This window comes from Triticum aestivum, chromosome 1B (assembly GCF_018294505.1).
Source record: "Triticum aestivum cultivar Chinese Spring chromosome 1B, IWGSC CS RefSeq v2.1, whole genome shotgun sequence".
Classification (NCBI taxonomy): domain Eukaryota; kingdom Viridiplantae; phylum Streptophyta; class Magnoliopsida; order Poales; family Poaceae; genus Triticum; species Triticum aestivum.
Genome location: NC_057795.1, coordinates 5,038,771 through 5,056,074, shown reverse-complemented (window position 1 = coordinate 5,056,074; position 17,304 = coordinate 5,038,771). Strand labels below are relative to the sequence as shown.

At 43.4% G+C, this 17,304-nt stretch overlaps 1 long non-coding RNA gene and 2 pseudogenes across 1 annotated transcript; 2 read left to right on the top strand and 1 right to left on the bottom strand.

Moving 5' to 3' along the window:
* Window positions 1–3,254, top strand: LOC123102910 (F-box/LRR-repeat protein 14-like; annotated as a pseudogene).
* Window positions 3,255–4,132: 878 nt separating this feature from the next.
* Window positions 4,133–6,941, bottom strand: LOC123102905 (uncharacterized). Its single transcript, XR_006449469.1, has 3 exons — window positions 6,539–6,941; window positions 4,723–6,399; window positions 4,133–4,607 (listed from the first exon to the last, which is right to left on the bottom strand). It is a non-coding gene; the product is annotated as an uncharacterized lncRNA (long non-coding RNA).
* Window positions 6,942–6,963: 22 nt separating this feature from the next.
* On the top strand, window positions 6,964–10,568 carry LOC123102899 (probable leucine-rich repeat receptor-like protein kinase At1g35710; annotated as a pseudogene).
* Window positions 10,569–17,304: the final 6,736 nt, after the last annotated feature.

Genomic DNA, 17,304 nt, shown 5'->3' with positions numbered 1-17,304 from the left:
CGTGGCGCCGCTGCAGCCCACATCTAAATGAAATTACAGAGACGAGCGAGAGACTAGCTAGCTAGGGTTTACACTCTGCTCTGCTCTCCTCTCCTCTCCTCCGTCGAGCGGCGGCGGCCGGTCGTGGTCAAGCCTCAAGGTACCACCGTTTTTCGATTCTCCTCTTCTCTCCTGAGAGACCCCCTCCCTCCCTCTTCGTTTGTTGCGGTGGTTCCCCGATTCCACATGTAGATGCGTTTTTTTTTTCTGATTCGATTTCTTGTTCTTGATAGATAGGGGAAACCAAACCCGGTAGTATCATCCCCATCCATAAACTTAGTTATTAGTTAATGCTGTAAACCCGGTAGTATCTTGTTCTTGATAGAGGTAGTAAGTAAGCTTTTTGCCTGTATCTTCTTCTTGAACAGATATTAGATTGAACCCAACTCATCGGCTGTGGCAGGCAAAATGATTGGTTTCCCTGCTTTCTTTCTTGCCCAAGCAAGAGCTGCAAGTACTAATTAATTTGCATATATGCTCTGGATTTCATGTTACTGTTAATTAGCATTTCTTTGCATTCAGATTCAGCACGTTTCTTTGCATATATACGTACATGTTACCGAATAAGTTGGTTCAGATTCAGCACGTTTCTTTGTATTCTCTTAGTTATTAGTTCATTATTCAGGCTCTGCTTGCTACTTAATTATGGTGGTACCTAATTTAATTTAATGATGTGGCCTGCCTGTAGTGTCATTTTTCTTTCTAATAACAATCTAGAGACAGGTAAGGTGCTACCTAGCTAGCTACTTTAATAAATCTCTATGCTTATAAAACAACACACAATTAAGTTTTGTGGCCCTGTGAACCCAACTCATCGGCTGTGGCTGGCAAAATGATTGATTTCCCTACTTTCTTTCTTGCCCAACCAAGACCTACACATACGTACTAACTAATTTGCATATATGCTCTGCTTTTCATGTTCGGATTCAGCAATTAGTAGTAATTCTGCTTGCCCTTATTCAGCCTATGCTACTTAATTATGGTTAATTTAACGATGTGGCCCACCTGTAGCATCATTTTTTCTTCCTAACAATCCAGAGACATATTAGGTGCTAGCTAGCTACTTCAATAAATCTCCATGCTTACGAACAACACACGATTAAGTTTTGGACAGAAAGTGCTCAAACTTCATCAGCAGTTGGAATTCTTCGTAATGAGTGTCTGTCGCCAGTGTTTCTCCATCTATCTTCACATGCATGCATTATCCTGATATTATATCATAGAAGTTTGAGTCCAGCTCTTTCGGTTGTTTTCTGAACCTTGATATATATTACCTGATGATTGGTACAGCTGAATTGAATTTGTTCCATGGAGGACCTACCGGAGGCTCTGCTGACAGAGATTCTCAAGAGGATCACCCGGACAAGTGATCTCAATTCTCTTTCCCTCGTGTCGAAGCAACTCTACAAGATAGAGGGGAATCAAAGGGGTGCTATCCGTGTTGGTTCCGGTCTTTGCACTGCTACAAAAGCACTGACATCATTGTGCGCCCGCTTCCCGAATTTGCGGAAAGTGGAAATCGATTACTCTGGTTGGATACCTGGACATGGAAAGCAGCTGGACAACAAAGGCCTTTCTGTGTTTTCATCTCACTGTTCCTCGCTGGTTGACCTCACCTTAAGCTTCTGCTCATGCATCGATGACTCTGGGCTTGGTTGCTTAGCGAATTGCAAGAAATTAGTGTCTCAGGCTGAACTCCACACCGCAAATAACTTTGATTGGGCTTTTTCTCGGTTGCAGTTGGTTGCACAAGTCTATCTGCTCTCCACCTTATTGGTTGCGAGAAAATTGACAGTGTAGAGTGGCTGGAATACCTTGGTAGGGATGGACCATTGGAAGAGCTTGTAGTGAAGAATTGCAAAGGAATCAATCATCATGACTTCCTAAAGTTTGGTTCAGGATGGATGAAGCTCCAGAAGTTTGAGTTTGAGGGCAAAAGAGGAAGATATGATAGTCTTACAGGTGATGTGGTCTATGACTCCTCGTACGATGCTCACAGCATGGATTTGTATGATTTCTGTTGTGAGAGTTTGAAGGATTTAAGGTTGGCGCGTATTAAAACTTGGCCGGAAATAGGACTTCGTGTTGTCCTAGGGAAATGTAAAGCATTGGAGACGCTTTGCCTTGAGTATGTTTGTGCCTAAATGACAATGACATGATTGCATTATCTCGGAGCTGCAACAATCTTAAAAGCATCTCACTTTGGCTCAACCTGCAGCTTTACTCTAGTGATGTCGGCTATTGTGAGACCAGGACGTCATTTACTGATAACAGCCTTTACGCTCTAGCCCTCAACTGCCGTATGCTTCAGACGGTAGACCTCAGCTTTACAGGATGTTCCCCTGACTGGCCATCAGAAATAGGATTCACACAAGAGGGTTTTCTGGCACTCATTCAGTCCTGCCCGATTCGTGTTCTTGTGCTAAATACCGCCAACTTCTTTGATGACGAGGGGATGAAGGGCCTCTCATCCTCACCACATCTGGAGACACTTCAGCTTATATTGTGTCACGCGGTAACTGATGCTGGGATGCGCTTCATTGCGCACACCCCAGGCTTGAGTAATCTCACACTTCAGTTGTGTCAATACATTACTGATGTTGGAGTGGCTGAACTGAGGCGTGCACATAAGTTAGAGTCTTTGGTCATTGAGTGTTGTGGTGAGGTCTCTCTGCAAGCTGCGCAGGGTGTCGCCAAGTCAGTTCACTACTCCAGCAACTATTCAGATGACCTTAGGAAGAGAATTGGCCTTGGCGGCTATTATTGAAGTGGTCTCCAAAATTTTCAGTATAAATTTGCTGCTGAAGACATTAAGTTGTTCCGTGTGCATCATTGGACAAGGTTGTGTGCATCATCCGACCTAGATTCACTTGTGTGGACTTTCTATTGCCTTCTACCTTTACTGTATAATTTTTCTGTATGACAGTCTAATGATGACCTTTGGATGGCATCTGGTGAATGAAACTTTAATACTGTAGTAGGCACCACTGGTGTATTACTGTCAACCGTAATTCTGGTTGCTTAATTTCTACTCTCTGTAACCGTTTTGAAACCGACATAAGTAGGCCCCAAGATTCCCTGTTTTTGCCGTGGAGGCACTATATGAGAGTTTGGTGTTACTTATTTGTATTATTTAAGCAAATGTCATGAACTATTTTTTCTCGCGGAAGTGATTTTGAAGACATATATATCTGCATGCTATGTTCGTGTGGCAATTTTTGTATGGATCGTTGTATTGATAATATTATGTCCAAGTTTTGATGGACACGTACAAAGGCGGCATGCTTGTTTTGATGATCTCAACTCTACTGGAGGATGTCTCAAAAGTATAGTGCTAGTTACTAGTATCATAAATGTGGATGTTTAGATTCCAAAATGACCTGAAGTTGTGGAACAACTGAAACTACTCAAGGTCTATAACATAACTGTGTGCTAATTACAGGTAGGTAGTAACATCATGTCTTTGCTCTGGACATCCAGCACAAAACAACATTTTGTTTTTACCTTTTTGAGGGGGTCACATCTCTTTATACCTATCATGTGTTTGCTTGGTACAAAGATTCATCTCTTTTTGAGGGGTTCTGATTTCTGAATCCTTTTATTTTAGTAACAAGACAGCACGTTGCATCAGTTCAGCTCGTAGGAAGAGCATTTGCCTTGTATTTGTAGCTCATCAAGATGCTACGTAATATGTGTTGTACTCCCTCTGTCCCATAATATAAGAACGTTTTTCAAACTGTTTTAGCTTAAAAAGTGTTCTTATATTATGGGACGGAGGGAGTACTTTATACTTGAGCTAAAATGAAACACGCGATTTTTACTGATTCCGTCAACCCACCTGAGGTTGCAACTTTTCTCCAGCTGTCTGTGTGACCATGATGCTGCTTGCTTCTAGATGCCTTGAATTCCACAAGAAGCAGCCAAACACACAAATTCCATCATGGCTAGCTTTATTGATTTAAAGAACAATTACATTCTTCACTAGTTGGCTAAGTAAAAAACCTAGAGGTTCATTGAGTACAAAAACTGAATTTTGCTAGCTCATGAGCTACAGAGTTTGCATCACTGTCTAAGGAATATTTCACAGGAGAATTAATCTGTCATTTTTTCCAAAGGAGAAAATAGAGGATAGATGGTGACACTGAAGAAGAAAATTTTGGCGTGTCGGATGTTAGACAGTACGCGGCCTGGTAGATGTATAGAAAGCGCTGGTAACCCACTTGAGTTTGTATTTTTCTTCAGTTTGTGTGGTCAAGATGCTGCTTGGCTGCACATGCTTTGAGTTCCAGAAGTTGCAGCCATGGCCTCATATTCCCTCGGACACATGACTTCCAGCAAGACTTTCGGTCCAGGATTTGTATTAAATAGAATTCAACAGTGAAACCTTTATTTCTACCACAGCTGGTGGATAGAATTGAAGCACGGAATTTTGCCGCAATTTGTAGTCGCGTTGCGCCACCAGTCATGAGTCGTTAACTCAAGTCCATTCAGTGCATGAGTTGCTGATGGAGAATTGGGAAATATATGAGCAGGCATGCGCCGTGGGTATTGCTTTCTAGGAATAAGTCCTGTGTCATTTTTTCATAGGAATGAGGACAGAAAATAGAGGAAGAGATGGCGACACACAAAATCACAACTAGCAAATTAGGTGCCAACTCAACAAAAAAAATCATCGAAAATCACCTCGGCTATTGCAATCACAGACATGCTAAGAACAGGACGTACAACCGTATCAAGAGCAGCTGCTTTTACCACTCGCCATCATTCCAAAACAATGGGAAGGGAAACGATGGCTGAGTCAAGGAACAGGTGGAAATACTGAAATAGAAGAAGCAAGAAGTTAACGTCTTGTCATCTTCTTCTTTTTCATACCAACGCACAAAGCACTTTGCTAGTACCAATAATGTGCACCGCCATGGTGATTTGTTCCACCGCGTATTTCAGAAAAATACGATCATAGACCCATGTTGTATTTCTTCAGAGATAAACTATGGAACACACACGGTTAATGGAAGGAAAGCGAAAATAGCATTGATGCGGATCAACTTAAGTGACTGTAGGTAAGAATCAACTGAACCGACAGTAGATAAGGTGGATGGGTCTGTTTTCCTATCCTGGACGATATAGAATCAACTTCAGTTAGAGTAGATAAGAATCCAAATACCCCGTAAAAGAAAAAAGATAAGAATACAAATAAAGCAAACTGAGCTGCATTATTATGGTTTTGTGTTCCATTTAGCAGAGTCTTGACCTGATTCTTGTGATTTTGTGATCCACATACAAATCGGAGCTAGCAGAAACGCAGAGGGCCCGAAGAAACTTGCTTCCCTTAGAGGCATCAACAACACAAGCATCGCAACTAACAGGGTACTCACCCATTCGGCTTTCGAGAGATCTGCTGTTGTGGCGAAATACCCATCTGCTCACAGGCCACACACTGTATTCATTTGGATTCCCAAGTTTCCTTTATTAGAAACACCAGTTTTCACTCTTCAGAGAGGTTCATTTACGTTGGGTAGTCCACATCTCTTCTACTACTATGATAATAAATACTACAGGAACCATTTCGACACCCTTCTGGTCCCGCACGCAAAAACCAGAAAAAACTCAGCGGCGAGAGAACCATAAGAAAATCATTGGCTGTTGTAAATAAATGGGCAGGAAGAAGCGCAGGTATGGCGGAAGCAGCTGGTTCAGGCTGCATTGCAAGGAACCAAAAAAGAAAACCCTAAACTCCATGGTAGTTCTGGTGATTTCGTCAATTTTGGCGTGAAAGGAACCGCAGGGTCTTCGACAAGACTTACACACCAATTCAAAGAGTCGTTGATCAATTAGAGCAGATGCAAAACACTTTGCTTGTCAAACTAAAACGATAAAGCATATCATAACAACTCAGTTAAGATCCCGGGGGGATACTGCGCCATTGGGACTTGGAATTAATGCAGCCATGAAGATCCCCAGACACCTAAAGATTTGTGATTAAATAGTTGGTTTTGTGGAGTATACATATTATATATATGATCTTTAACAGACCAAAGTGTCATTTTCAAAGTTATCAGCGAGCCATTGTGTTGGATGTTTACCGAAAGCACTAGTAGTAGAACCGAATCAACCCACTTGAGCTTCGACCTTTTCTTCAGTCAGTGTGCTCATGATGCTGCTTGGTTGTACATGCTTTGAATTCCACAGATTGCAGCCACTACCTCATTTTTTACTCAGACACATGGCTTCCAACAAGACTTAGAATCCACGATTGTATTAACCAAAACTGAACATAGAAACCTTTATCTTTTTATCATCAATGGAATTCCAGCATGAAATTTTCCCTGACAGTTAATCCTTTTTTTTCTATGTACGCAACTGAAAAGGGAAAAGGGAAAACGTTAGTACTGTAAGACAAGCTGCTTCTATTTCTTGATGGAATTGATACAATTGAAGCATTTACAAGTTGCATGGTAAGATAAACAAGAAATACTATGAAACCAATCAGAGGAGATACCATCAAATGAGAAGTCTGTGGCAATGTTTAACTCAAGTTCATCCACTGCATAAGTTGTAGCTGGAGGAGAATTGGTAGATATAAGTTGTAGCCTTCACCCTTCACTTGCTTAAAAAAAATAAGTCATGACTCGTGAGAAAGAAAAGGAGGAAGAGATGGCGAGACTGAAAAAAAAGGCAGCCCAACACTACCTACAAAGAGATAGCGACAGACACTGAAAAACAGTCATTCAGAAGCAGCTTCCACTCAGCTGCTATGCAGCTTCCACTCAACTCCTTTTCGAAAAGAAAAAGGCTTCCACTCAGCTGTTTTATGTTGAATGAGGACCTCATGAGAATGCACGACACACTGTTAAATACTCATCAACGGAGTTGCATTATGTATTGAATCATATCCCCCAACTAAACACATTACCGAAATTCCAGATGCAAAAACTAGGTAGCAAAATGAGACCTTTGTTGTACCTCTGCCTATCGCTGGTGCCGTGCCTTCTTCTCTTGGAAGAAGCACGTGCAACGCGCCATGGAGGGATCTTACTGAGGTCTCAACACATGGCCCTCCTCCACTGGAAAGCTACACTTGTGAGTCCACCGCTGCAGATGGGCTCCTGGCAGGAGAACACCAGCCCATGCAACTGGACGGGCATCATGTGCACGGCCATTCACCATGGCCGCCGCATGCCATGGATGGTGACCAACATCTCCCTGCCCGATGCTGGCATCCGTGGCCAGCTTGGTGAGCTCAACTTCTCAGCTCTTCCATTCCTCACATACATTGATCTTCAAAACAACAGTCTCCATGGTGCACTGCCCGCTAGTATCTGCTCCCTGTCAGCACTTTCGATACTTGACCTTACCTACAACCAGCTCACAGGAAAAAATCCCTATGAGATTGGTAACCTGCAAAGTCTCAGCTATCTTGGTCTCTCATTTAATAGACTCACAGGACATATCCCTGTGTCTCTGGGCAACCTAACAATGTTAAATGTACTTGTCATTCACCAAACCATGGTATCAGGTAGCATTCCTGAGGAGGTTGGAAGGCTTGTCAACCTACAAATTCTACAGCTAAGCAACAACACCTTAAGTGGTTTTATACCAAAAACCTTTGGAAATCTAACCCAACTAAGTGTTTTGCTCCTGTTTGGTAATCGACTTTCAGGGCCTATACCCCAAGAACTAGGCAAGCTAGTCCATTTGCAAGGTCTTTATCTTAATGCAAATGATTTTTCAGGTCCAATTCCAATCTCCATAACCAATGTCACTAAGCTGAACACACCTTTTCTCTTTGCAAATCAAATCACAGGTTCAATACCCCCAGAACTAGGCGACCTCAACATGCTAAACAAACTTGATCTCGATAGAAATGAAATAACAGGTTCAATACCACCAGATTAGGGAACCTCACTATGCTCAGTGAACTTTATCTCAATACAAATCAAATCACAGGCCCAATACCTTCAGAATTGGGCATCTTGCTGAATCTCCAGAGTTTAGACTTGTCCGGCAATCAAATTTCTGGCTCTATTCCTGGCGGCTTAGGAAATATAATCAAGCTAGTATTCCTCTCCCTCTCTGAAAATCGGATAACTGGTTCTATCCCCCAGGAAATTGGAAATCTGATAAACCTCCAGTATTTAATCTTGTCTCAAAATAAAATTTCGGGGTCAATACCAAAAACTTTTGGGAAGCTACAAAGCATCCAAGGCATGCTAATATTTGATAACAAATTATCAGGTTCTCTTCCTCAAGAATTTGGAGAACTCATCAGCGTCGTTGTACTTGAACTGTCTATCAACTCACTTTCAGGACCTTTACCAGCAAATATATGTTCAGGTGGCAGACTTCGATATTTCAATGTCCATTCTAATATGTTCAATGGCCCCAGTCCAAGTAGTTTAAAGACTTGTACAAGTTTGGTTCGACTTCTCCTTCAGGGGAACCAACTAATAGGCGATATATCTCAGCATTTTGGTGTGTACCCACAACTCATAAAGATGCACTTGGCATCGAATAGACTCTCGGGCCACATCTCACCAAATCTTGGTGCATGCACCCAACTAACAGTACTACATCTATCACAAAATATGATCAATGGTTCCATACCTCCAATCCTTTCTAAATTGTCCAACCTAGTAGAACTTAAACTTGATTCTAATAATCTTAGCGGTGAGATTCCACTAGAGATCTACACTTTGGCAAATCTATATAGCGTCAACTTATCATCAAACCAATTAACTGGATCCATACCTACACAGATAGAAAAGCTAAGCAATCTAGGAAACCTTGACATATCTGGGAACAGTCTAAATGGATTAATACCTGAGGAACTAGGGGCCTGCATGAACCTACGCTCCTTGAAGATCAACGGCAACCACTTTAGTGGGAGTTTGCCTGGTGCGATTGGAAATTTAGTAGGCCTGCAGACCATGTTAGATGTGAGCAACAATAACCTCAGTGGTGTCTTGCCGCAACAACTTGGAAAGTTGGAGATACTAGAATCTCTGAATTTGTCGCATAATCAGTTCAGTGGAAGCATCCCACCCTCCTTTGCAAGCATGGTGAGCCTGTCAACACTTGATGTGTCCTACAACGACTTAGAAGGACAAGTCCCAACAGCACGACTACTTCAAAATGCTTCAGAAAGTTGGTTTCTTCCCAATAAAGATTTGTGTGGTAACCTCTCTGGCCTGCCACCTTGTTATTCAACTCTAGTAGCTGGTCACCATAAACGGAAGACACTTGGTTTGCTTTTGCCAATTGTTCTTGTGGTGGGTTTCAGCATTGCTGCCACAACTATTGTCATAATAATGCTCAGTCACAACAGAAAACCACCAGAAACTGTTACTGCCGAAGCAAGGGACCTATTCTCAGTTTGGAATTTTGATGGAAGATTAGCATTTGACGATATTGTAAGGGCAACAGAAGACTTCGATGATAAGTATATCATTGGAACGGGAGGATATGGCCAAGTCTACAAGGCACAACTCCAAGACGGGCAGCTAGTTGCTGTAAAGAAGCTTTATCATACTGAAGAAGAGTTGGATGACGAAAGAAGGTTTCGCAGTGAAATGGAAATCTTATCACAGATCCGACAACGAAGTATTGTCAAAATGTATGGATTTTGCTCCCATCCAGCATATAAATTTCTTGTCTACGACTACATTCAGCAAGGAAGCCTCAACATGACATTGGTAAATGAGGAACTAGCAAAGGAACTGGATTGGCACAAGAGAATTGCTCTTGCAAATGATGTGGCTCAATATCTTATTTGCACCACGAATGCAGTCCACCTATAATCCATCGAGATATCACGAGCAACAACATCTTACTTGATACAACCTTCAAGGCTTTTGTCTCAGATTTCGGCACAGCAAGGATTCTTAAGCCTGATTCATCGAACTGGAGTGCACTTGCAGGAACGTATGGCTACATAGCTCCTGCTATGTACTGGTACTACTATAACCTTTCTTCTCACGTCAGAAGGACTCATCTGACGGAATTCTAATGTTTTTATTTTGTGCAGAATTGTCGTACACATATGTTGTGACAGAGAAATGTGACGTCTATAGCTTTGGAGTGGTTGTGCTAGAGCTAGTGATGGGGAAGCATCCAAGGGATCTATTAGATGGTACTTTGTCAAACGGAGAACAAGTCATACTGGTGAAAGATATTCTAGACCAACGACTGGCAACACCAACAACAGAAGAGAATAGGTTATCTCTGCTCATCAAGCTGGCCTTTTCTTGCTTGGAATCTTCTCCACAAGCAAGGCCAAGCATGCGGGAGGCATACCAAATGCTCATCAAGCGACCCTCCTCTAGTTCATGTTCCATGCCTTTCAGCGCACTTACGTTACAGCAAGTAAGGATGAGTTGATGACTCGTTGTATGTCTATGTATTTGCAGCCACTCTCCTGATAGACTAAAAGATCACCATCATGTGGCCGTGGTTTTTTCCCGCAAGGGTTTTACACGTAAAAATCGGTGTCCCGTGTTCTTGATATTTCTTTCTTTGCTCGCTTGCTGATTTCTAATAATGCACAAATATAATTTGTTTTGTGGGGTGCTTGTAAAATGTATGCAGTGTCTATGTTATATTTGTTTAGACATAATACCCACATACGACACGTTGTTTTGGCTGTTCTCTACATTCTACAAGGGTACTTGATATGGTGTATTAATATTTCTACATTTATCTACTAACTGGCGTGATATCAGCGGTCACGCTTTATTGTTCTCTAGGAATCAAGGTAAAATACATTGGACCAAGCAGGAAAAATCACAATGATCAAGTGGTCGATGTTTAAACAGGAAAAAAATGAATGCAAACACACAAAGCTAGGTGCGTAAAAAAGGAAAATTACCACAGTACTATGTAAAAGGACTTACAGAGGATTGTAGGGCAGGAGTATGAAGTTCTGGTCCTTGTGATAGAGCATTCTATCCAGGAGTATGTAGTCCTTGTCCCTAGGATGGAACAACAAATAATTAACTACTACACTTAAATTCAAGCATTAGTTGGCGAAATTGACATGGAACAAAGATACAACCTTCTTTTTCTTCATGTTGGAACTAATCTTGTTATTAGTGCTAGGATTAGATCATGTTTATTTTTGTCTGCATGGATGTGTTGGTTAGCAACGTGCATAGAGCTCTATAGAGTCTCGGCGACCAAGTTGCGTAGCAGATGTGTTGAAGAAAGGAGCGGATGCAGTTAGTTGTGGCCTGCACCGACCGCCCGAGCCCTTAGCCGTGATCTGTAGAAACTTGGAATAGACTCGAGCTTGTACGTGTGTTAGTTAGTTGAGCAATGAGCGGATCAAGCCGATAGGTGTGTCTTGACTCCACTGAATATATATAGACTATGTTCAAGATGCAACCAGTCTAATCTACACGGACACACAGCTGACCATGCACAGGCACCACTCGTAGCTACCAAAGTATGGAATCAATAGTAATAATTTGCACGATTTTGACTACTTGTAGATTACAAAGGGCATACCTGGCAATATTGGCGTTTTGGGTATTACATGGGAATCAACACGTAGGTGGGCTGGCAGACGTACAGAAAGCCCTTTAACTCACTTGTGCTTGGAATGTTTCTTCAGGTTGTGTGGTCATGGTGCTGCACAATTCAACACTGAAACCTTTGTTTTTACCACTTCTGGTGGCTAGAATTGCAGCACGGATTTTCCACAATTTATCGTTCCATTGCGTCACCATCATGGGTCCTTGGGCTACATATTTCGTTCCATGTACCAGCTGAAAAGCCAAAACGGAAACATTTCAGAGAATAGCTCAAGACAAGCTGCTCCAATTTCTTTATGGAATTCCCGGAACTGAAGCAGTTACAGGTTACATGATCAAATAAAACAAAGAAATATTATCGCACCAATCACAGAAGATATATCAAATAAACACTCTACTGCAATGTTAACTCAATTCCATTCAGTGCATAAGTTGTAGGCAGAGAAGAACTCAGAAAGATATGATCAGTAGGCGTACGCCGCGGGTATCCTTCTATCCCTGGCCCCTGCCTTAAATTTCTTTCCAAATAATTCCACAGCATGAGGAGAAAAAGAGGAAGAGATGGCGACGCCGAAGAAGAAAAACAGGCAGCCCAGCAGCATCTATAGATAGATGGTACAGTCACTGAAGAAGGAAAAACAAGCAACCCAGCAGAACCTAATAGCACCAATAAAGAGACAGTGACATACACTGAAGAACAGTCATCCAACAGCAACTTCCACTCAACTCAATAATGTGCTCCAACTGTGCACCACCATGATGGGACTTCTTCCACAATACTGTTGCCACCAGGAATATTGGCATGTTGGATGTCACACAGCCATCAATGTTGGATGTCGCACAGCAATCAACACGAACAGACTTCAGAAAGTGCTAGTAGTAGAAGTTTACCGAATCAACCCACTTGAGCTTGGAGCTTTCCTTCAGCTTGTGTGGTGAAGATGCTGTTGGAGTTGTGTCGAATATAGTGTACAAGGTAGGTTACAGTTGGACTTGTAGTTGTATTGTGTTTACATAGGATGTGGAGTCGTGTCCTAGTAGGACACTTGTATCCTAGGCCTCTCATATATAGCGGGGGTAAACACACGATGTAACCTATGCCAGCATAATAGCACAGGCGCGCAAGGGGGAGCCGGCGGCGTGTGCCGGCGCCCGGGTGGCCGGTGTGCGGTATTGCGACGGTGTCACGGGGAGGAGCGCCTGTAGTCAGGCCCCGGGATGTAGCATATCGGTGAACCTCGTTAACAAATCTCGGTGTCGTGCTCGTGTGATTGCTTGGTCCTCGGATGATCGACGGAGTGCCTCGAATTTATTCTAACAAGTGGTATCATGAGCTAGGTCGTTCGAAGGCTGTGGATCGTTGGTCTAGAGGATGAAGAAGCAATCGATGCCTAGGCGGTGGTGAGTTGCAGCAGTAGGTCGTGATCGGCGACTCGGCAAGATGCAGCGACGTGTCGCGCGCGGACAGGCAGGCAGCAGGTCAGGATGCTGGCTGCGAAGCGCAAGGCGCGTGGCGTCGGCCGCAGGAGGAGAAGCCGTACGAGTACGAGTGCAGGCAGGCAAGTCACAGGCCAAGCGGCCGCTGGTGCGCGTGTATGCGTGCGTACGGAGGCGTGCAAGACCAGGGTCGTGTACATCTAGGTACTGATTGAGATTTGTTTTGGACCAAAAGAGAGGACCGAGTCCTCATTGGCACGGGAAGAGGCAGATCGAATCAAAGGAAAGAATCCATCGTATATGCATCCATCGGAATTGGCAGAGGCGTTGGCAAAGCAATTACTAGCATTGGAAGTTATGCCTGTGAGCTAATACACGGTAAGTACAAGAAGGATTTTTTTTTGGTACGAATTTGCTACTGGTGCATCTTTTGTACTTGAGCACGTGTTGGAAGCTCGGTTTTTTTTCACAAGGTCAGCTGTACGAAGAATCATGATGTCATCGGACATCGAGTTTGAGGTGGAGAAGTTCGATTGGACTGAAAACCTTGGGTTATGGCAGACAATGGTGGAAGATTTGTTGGCACAACAGGAATGCTTGAGGGCGTTGCAGGAAGTCATGCCAGCTAATATGGAATTATGTGTGATGGATGGAAATTCGCGGAAGACGATTTGGGAGCCTCGAGCATGTCATGCAGTCGAATAAGGTCGGCTGGGTCAGACTTGGACAGTCTGACGGATCGACGTAAGTCGGTTGGTACAGAAGACGGTGGTGGGATCGGCGATGACGACATAGGAGCGTGATGCTGATGGTGACTGACTTCTGGGCGTGGAAACACGTGGCGCAGGCCCTGAGGGCTTGTGTGGCTTCGACAAGACTATGGCGCGGGGTTGATTCAAGACGGTGCACATGAGAGCTTGGAGTCGACGAGGCGCGGGGTGGCAAGTACAACCACCATGGAGTCATGTTGAAGGTGGAGCTGGATTGAGGGGCTACGGTGTAAGGATCCTGAGAATCGAAGCCTATTCAGCGGAAAAAAGCGAGTAACACGCAGTTCGGACTGGAGCCCAGTGGTCTGATGAAAGTGTGAAACTCGTCATCGGTCGGTGATGATCGGTGGTACTCTGCAGTGGGGGTTGAGTGGTGTGGTTTTGCGACCCTTAAGACTCGACCGGGACAGCGGAGGCTCGACGCGATAATAGCGGCGAGGCGTGCGGTATGCACGGGACATGGAGACAGGCCAGGGATCTGGTGGTCATACATGTGGTGAGACAACTGCGAATTTGACTCGGGATGACTACAAGCAACGGTGAAATTCCTTCATGTTTCAGATAGGCGGTTATGAAAGGAGCGGTGATGTTGAGTTCAGGTAACTCTTATGTGTAGCGCCCAGTATGTGAGTTGTTCACTTTCACGCAGGTCGGTGATCGGTGTCTGATGGCGTTGGACTGATACTCTGAAAGTTGGGAGCACAAACTAGAGTAACAAGGAACTTAATTTTGCTCAAGTGTTGACCGTGGTCAAGAGAAGAAGGAACTACAAGTTGCAGGTGGAGTCATATAGAGTCTTTGGAGGTAGCAGCGGTACTCATGGAATAAGCTCAAGTCCAATGTACATGGAAATTTGACGCATGTACAAATCCAGGGTGGTGGAGTATATTCGCCAAGGTGGAGTTTGTCCCACATCGGTTGTGGGGGGAGACATAACACGACTTATAAGGACGGGGGTGTCCCCTCCTAACAGGCTAGTCTTCTGGGGGGAGAGGGCCCAAGGCCTATCATAAGTCGGCGTTGCTCTCTGGTTGGGCCTGGTTGACGCATGTGGGTCGGAAACGCTGGTGATAGCGGACCCGGGATTGCGTAACAGATGCTGCTTGGCGGTACAGGCTTTGAATTCCACAAGTTGCGGCCACTGTCTCATTTTGCCACAGACATATGACTTCCAACAAGATTTGGGGTCCAGGATTCGTATTAACCAAAATTCAGCACTTAAGCCTTTATTTTTACCATCGAAAGGATTACAGCATGTAAATCTCCGACAGTTCATCATTGTGTTGCACCAATCACTGAGTCCTTGAGCTAAATCTTTTGTTCTATGTACCTGCTAAAAAGCTTTAAGGGAAACATTTTAATAGCTTAAGGCAAGTTGCTTCAATTTCTTTATGAAAGCATTTACATGTTACATGATCAAATGAACAGGAAATACTTTCAAACCAATCGCAGGAGATGCCATCAAATGAAAACTCTACTGCAATGTTAACCCAAATCCATTCAGTGCATAAGTTGTAGTTGGAGAACTGGGGAAGGTATGATCCTTAGGCGCAGTGGGTACCCTTCTATGCCTACCACCAATTCTTTTCATTTTCCCACAGGCATGACGAAAGATAGAGAGGAAGAAGTGTGCTTGCAGTGCAGGGTGAGGTGCACACCATCCTTCGTTCCTGCACAACAAGAGTCAGCCAGCACCACCTGCATCTCTCGTTTCACCTCAGGAAGGAGACGATGACGATAAAGAACTGTAGATACACCTCATCGCAGGAGATGCCTTTACATTTGCAGTGCTGCCTGAAACTAAACCACCAGGCTTAGAAATTTAGTGCTTGCTTTCGTTCCTACACAAGAGGAAGAAGTGTGCGCATTGCAGGGTGAGGTGCACTCGTTCCTACACAAACAGAGTCAGCCAGCACCACCTATGTCTCTCGTCTCAACCCAGCCAGGAGACCATGATGTTGAAGCACTGCAGATACTATATGCTGGTGTTTGCCATTGCAGTGCTACCTGAAACAACCCGGCTTGGGGATTCAATGCCTGAAACAACCACTCGAAGGAAATTTAGCAGCTAAACATAATAGTTGGATAATCAGAGACCTCTTTTACACGTCAAGTTTGGTTGACAGTTATGCAGGCAAGCAAACATTGGAAAATTTTAATCTGCTTTATGACAAGGTTCCATATGTGTATATACTTATACTCACTAGAGAATGACTGAATGAAAAAAAAACAAGTAATTTACTACTACCACACTGATGCCTTACTTTGTTTCAAGCATTGGTTGGCGAGATTGGCATGTACCATACAACCTTCTTTTTATTTTTATCAGAAAAATAGATACGCTTCTTATTCACCTCAAAACTCAACTCGGCTAGTGCAATCACAGACATGCTAAGAACATGTTGTACGGCCATATAGAGAACAGCTCCTTTCATCACTCGCTATCATTTTCAAACAAGCAATGGGAAGGCACTCGGGAAACGACGGCTGAGCCGAGGAGCAGGTGGAGAGAGGAAGCGAGAAGAAAGTTGATGCCTAGTTTTGGCATCTTTGGGGGTTTTTCGTAGCAAGGCACCAATAAGTGTGCTAGAACAAATCATTTTCTCCAACTGTGCACTGCCGGGGCGATTTGTTCCATGTTATTTCTTCAGAGATAACTGCAGGATAAACATACATAGCTAATATAAGGAAAGCAAAAATAGCATTGATGCAGATCATGGCTAAATTAATTCACATCAAACGGGTGTCTGAATCTATATTCATATCCTGGACGGTCGAGGCATAAAGCAACTGAAGTGACAGTAGTTAAGAATCCAAATAAGCAACTGAGCTGCATTACTGCGATTTTGGGTTCCATTTAGCAGCCTCTTGATCTGATTCTTGTGATTCTGTGTTTCATAACCCTCAGGTGTATTCTTTTCAAAGTTATCAAGGCGGTGTACTGAAGCAACCTTTGCATACATAACTGTAAATGTACTGCAGTTTTAACTGTTTACTACAGTTTCTGCTATGTTGTAGTGTGCAATAAAAAAAGTATGGAAGCAATAGTAATGCTTTGCACCCTTTTGATATCTCAGAAATTACAAAGGGCATACCTGGAAATATTGGCGTGTTGGATACTTGGATGTTGCAAGGCAACCAACACATATAGAAAGCACCAGTAACCCAGCTTGGACTTTTCTTTTTCTTGAGCTTGTGTGGTGAAGATGCTGCTTGGCTGTACAGGCTTTGAATCCTCAGGCTTTGACCGTGTTGTGCCACCAGTCACGAGTCCTGAGCTAAATCTTTTTGTTGTATGTACCAGCTGAAAAGTGAAAAGGGCAACATTTTAGAGAATAAATAAAGCGGGTACATGTTACACGATCAAATAGACAAAGAAATAATGTCAAACAAATCACAGGAGGTGCCATCGAATAAAAACTCTACAACAATGTAAAACTCAAGTCCATTCAGTGCATACCTTGTAGACGGGGCCGTGTGTAACCTTCTATCCATGTTTTCAATTGCTTTCTATGAATAATTCCTGTGTC